Consider the following 4,589-nt stretch of genomic DNA (forward strand, 5'->3'; position numbering starts at 1 on the left):
TCATTACAGATGATTGTGAGCCACCATGTGGTTGCTGGAAATTGAACTCAGGACCTTTGGAAGAGCAGGCAATGCTCTTAACCGCTGAGCCATCTCCCCAGCCCTGGGAAGGAAGTTTTTATTTGGCTTATAATTCTAGACCACAGTCCCTCTTTGGGGGCAAGGCAAGGCAGCATCTCAAACAGAGAGTCACATTCCATCCCATAGTCAAGAACTCCCATGCTGCCTGCTTGTATGCCCATCTAATTGTTCTCTTGTCCGGTATAGTTCAGGACCCTCTGCTCAGGAAATTGTATTGTTCACTATGGGCTTGGTTTGTTTACATTAATTAATAATCAAGACAACTACCTCCAGGCATGCTCTCAGACTAACCTGATCCAAATTCCTCAACTGAAACTCTCTTCCCAGGCAATTCTAGGTTGTAGAAGTTGACATTTAAAACTAACCCACAAACGTGACCCCAGAGAGGTGCAATCCCAGTGTGTGCTTCTGTTGCCCTGATCTTCTCTGGGTCTCTACTGTTGAGGATCCCCAAATAACCTTGTCCATTTCTCTGTTTTCTCCATGGATTTTTCTGATCTTTCCACTTATATCAAAGATGAATCCAGGTATTTCTGTGGTTAAGTTTGGGGAGACAGCTTCACTTCAACAATGTTTATAACCAACAGAACCATTTTTCAAGGCCATTTGCTTAGCTTGAATCAAGTCCAATACTAAGACAGGTGCAGCTGTAGAGACGAGATGTAGTGACATGCACTTGTCAATCAAAGCCACGGTAATGTATTCCACCACTTATCAGTGTTGCAAAAATAGTGTTTTTAATGACGGAAAATGCTTCCCACAAAAGGTCAAGTTATTCCTGTAAAATTGAATTTTTGTTCCCTATGAGACTAAATCGTCTTGACTGAGATTCCAAGACAAGTATTTGACACAGCAAAAATCTGAATTATGATTGAAGAAGACAGAAATAAGACATGCAATTAAGCAAGTTTAAAATCCAGAATTCTATAACAGCGGTGGAGGCCCTGCATGTTTGACATAAATTAGTGTATTTCTCAGGTCTTTGCCCCATTAAGTCCTAAAGGAAAGGTGGAACGCACAGTAGCAAGAACCCATAAGCAGCCTCAGACTTCGAGTGAAACACAGGCATGCTTCATGTGAATCACTTCGGGTGTGTCGTTTGTCCCTTTGTGTCTTTGTTCCTCCAAAGGGCAAGGGGAACGCCATCATCTGTTTCTTTGTAGACTAATGGCAATGTGTGAAATAGTTGTAAAATACGGAGGCTGATATTTGGGGGGAGCCCATTCCTGCCTGAGGGCAGCACGTTTCTCAGGCCTGCACCACTGCACATTTAATGTATACAATGACCTTGGAAACAGCCACCCCCACCCCAGCTCTGAGCTTTCCTCTCATCTAGAGCTGCACTTGGTTCACCTGGTGTCTTTGTCAATCGATAGGTTACTTTGTATTAATTCCAAGAAGGCTTTCATCCAGATTTCTGTACCTGAACACAGACATGATTTGTCACCATCTCATTTAATTTAGAGAATAGAATGATCTCGTGCCCTATGGGACGACATGGAAATGAGTGCATTTGCCCAGCCTCTCAGCAACTTGACCAAGCTGTTTCCTTTGGGGCAGGTTCTGAGCAACCCATAAAGTCGCACCATTCTCTATGGGAAGGAGCTTTATGTTTTTTGGAGAAGAGACAGAGAAGGCTCAATAATTCCCCCTTTAATGCCTTTCTGATTCTAGTACATGTATCTCAGAGATACCTCAGACATGTGTGCTCTCCTCATTAAACTCTTCGCTGGGTGAATACCTCCAGGATAGTCTCTTGGAGATGAATAACATCTGTACTATTCCCATGTTTACTGGAGAAGAAAATTTCCCTGGAGTAAAGCTTAGCTCATAACAATAGGAATATCCCTCTATTTTAATTAACCTTATCACACATATGATTTGGTAAAGAGGCTTTTCTTTGTGCTCATATACAACCCTAAGAATACAAAGAACCAGTGAGAAACATCGCCATGAAGGGCCTATAGTCAACAGAAGAGCAGAACTTCTGCTTGCTGTCATCTTTGTGAGGCTTGGAAGGTAGCATCGATGACTACTGTCTCACCTTATGACCTCAAAGTGGGGTCCAAACAAACGTGCTAAAAGACGTCTCGCCTTGCTGAGCTTGTTCTTGGGGATTTGGAAATGCAGACTTGGAAGTAAAATGGGATGGAAAAAAAAAGAGGTTTGTGATTTTATGATTTGAATGACATAGTGCAGCTGTCCTAATATCTAGCACAGAGTGCAGCTATCCTAATATCTAACACAGTGCAGCTATCCTAATATCTAACATAGAGTGCAGCTGTCCTAATATCTAACACAATGTAGCTGTCCTAATATCTAATAAAATAGACCTCAAACTAAAATAAATCAAAAGAGATGGGTAAGGACACTTCATACTCAACACAGGAAAAATCCATCAAGATGAAGTCTCAATTCTGAACATCTGTGCACCAAATACAAGAGCACCCACATATGTAAAAGAAACAGTACTAAAGCTTAAATCACACATCAAACCCCACACACTAATAGTAGGAAACTTCAAAACTCCACTCTCATCAATGGACAGGTCAGTCAAACAGAAACTTAACAGAAAATAAGAAAACTATCAGATGTCATGACTCAAATGGACTTAACAGACATCTATAGAACATTTCACCCAAATACAAAAGAATATACCTTTTCCTCAGCACCCTATGGAACAGTCTCTAAAATTAACCACATATTTGGTAATAAAGTAAACCTCAACAGACACAAAAAGTTGAAATAGCAACCTGTATCTTATTAGATCACCATGGCTTAAAGTTATAATTCAATAACAACACTAATTGCAGAAAGCCTACAAATTCATAGAAATTGAACAATGTTCATTTGAAACAATTGAAACAAGGAAAAAATAAAGAAAAATATTGAAGATTTCCTAGAATTCAACGAAAATGAATGCACAACATACCCAAACCTATGGGACACTATGAAAGCAGGGCTAAGAGAAAAGTTCATAGCACTAAGTGCCTACATAAAGAAAGTGGAGAAATCTCACAGTAGTGACTAAACAGCACTTATGAAAACTCTAGAACAAAAAGACGCAGACTCACCCAGGAGGAGCAGATTACAGAAAATAATCAAATTGAGGGCTGAAATCAATAAAATAAAAACAAAGAAAACAATACAAAGATTCAAGGAAACAAAGAGCTGATTCTTCGAGAAAATCAACAAGATTGACAAATTCTTATCCAAACTAACCAAAAGACAGAGAGAGAACATCCAAATTGATGAAATTATAAACAAAAGGGGGACATAACCACAGATACTGAGGAAATCTAGAGAATCATTAGGTCATACTTCAAAAACCTATACTCCACTAAATTGAAAAATGTAAAAGAAATGGACAATTTTCTGGATAGGTACTACATACCAAAATTTAGTCAAGACCAAAAGGACAACTTAAACAGATATATAACCCCTAAGGAAATAAAAGCAGTCATCAAAAGTCAGAGTGGGGGGAGGGAGAGAAGGGTGGGAGGACAGGGAAAAGGATGGGAGGAGGGGGAGGGAAATGGGAGGCTGGGAGGAGGCGGAAACTTGTTTTTTTTTCCTTTTCTCAATAAAAAAAAGTCACCCAGCCAAACAAACAAACAAACAAACAAAAAACCCAGGACCAGATGGCTTCAGCACAGAATTCTACCAGAACTTCAAAGAAGAACTAATACCTATACTCCTCAAATTGTTCCACACAATAGAAGCAGAAGGAACATTGCCAAATTCTTTTCAAAGGCTACAGTTACCCTGATACCACACAAAGACTCAACTAAGAAAGAGAATTGCAGACCAGTCTCCTTCATTAATACTGATGCAAAAATACTCAATAAAATACTGGCAAGCTAAATTAAAGAACACATCAGAAATCATCCACCATGATCAGAATCTGGAAAAAGACAAGACTTCTACTCTCTCCATATCTATTCAATATAGTACTCAAAGTTCTAACTAGAGCAACAAGACAACAAAGGGAGATCAAGGGGATACAAACTGGAAAGGAAGAAGTCAAACTTTTGCTATTTGCAGATGATATGATAGTATATATAAGTGAACCCCAAAATTTTACCAGGGAACTTCTACAGCTGATAAACATCTTCAGTAACTGGCAGGATACAAGATCAGCTGAAAAAAATCAGTAGCCCTCCTATATACAAATGATAAAGGGGTTGAGAAAGAAATCAGAGAAGCATCACCTTTTACAATAGCCACAAATAACATAAAATATCTTGGGGCAATGCTAACCAAAGAAGTGAAAGACCTGTAAGACAACAACTTTAAGTTTTTGAAGAAAGAAGTTGAAGAAGATATCAGAAAATGGAAAGATTTCCCAGGCTCTCAGATAGGTAGGATCAACATAATAATAATGACAATCTTACCAAAAGCAATCTACAGTTTCAACTCAATCCCCATCAAAATCCCAACACAATTCTTCACAGACCTCTAAAGAACAATACTCAACTTCATATGGAAAAACAAAAACCCAGGATAGC

Source organism: Microtus ochrogaster, linkage group LG2, assembly GCF_000317375.1.
Source record: "Microtus ochrogaster isolate Prairie Vole_2 linkage group LG2, MicOch1.0, whole genome shotgun sequence".
Lineage (NCBI taxonomy): Eukaryota > Metazoa > Chordata > Mammalia > Rodentia > Cricetidae > Microtus > Microtus ochrogaster.